This window comes from Oratosquilla oratoria, chromosome 24, assembly GCF_046742065.1.
Source record: "Oratosquilla oratoria isolate Oo_2021 chromosome 24, ASM4674206v1, whole genome shotgun sequence".
NCBI lineage: Eukaryota > Metazoa > Arthropoda > Malacostraca > Stomatopoda > Squillidae > Oratosquilla > Oratosquilla oratoria.
The window spans coordinates 34,348,375-34,349,084 of record NC_134800.1 but is presented as its reverse complement, the minus strand read 5'-3'; positions in this window follow the sequence as shown (position 1 = coordinate 34,349,084).

The window sequence follows — 710 nt, the reverse complement described above, 5'->3', positions numbered from 1 at the left end:
GTGTGGTGGTGGCTCCTCAAGTTTCAGTTTCTCTTTGTACGCTCCGACTCTAGATTGTGAAATACGTGATAGAAACTCACAACTTAAGAAGTCACTGGTACAGTTGTGTGCGAAAGTCATGAGGCATCCGAAGGATTTCATCACGGAAATAAAACTTTTAGCGCTTATTATCTCATATATTTTTATACAGCGTTCCGGAGTGGCCACGAACCGAGTTTTTAATAATAACGATATGCATTCATTATTCAACAAGGAAGGATAACAAAAATTACATGACTAAGCATTCGGCCCCTAGCTTCCGTTAACTAAGTTTTCACAACGGCAATAAACATGAATTAATGTCCATCCCCTGCATTGTCAAGATCATAATTAAGTCGAGGCTCTGAAAGGATTCAGAATTCTTTTAATACGGAAAAAAACGAGTATATTCCATAACATCCCGATCCTTTCAATTGAAACTCGACAAGCTGTTTCGATGTCGCCAGGCGACTTTATTCATTCGAGTGGAAAAACCTTCAACGTTAAATACGTTGATGGGATTTTTATTTTATTTTTTATTCAAAATCACAGCACAAAAAAGAAGAGAAGGTCATTTCGAGTGTATTTGATATTTCTTCTTCAAAGTCGATAACCCTGTCACCTCTAAACTTCCCCATCTTACCCGAGAAAACACATCAGCATCAGTGATGTTCCTCGGAAGTGTGTTCGTC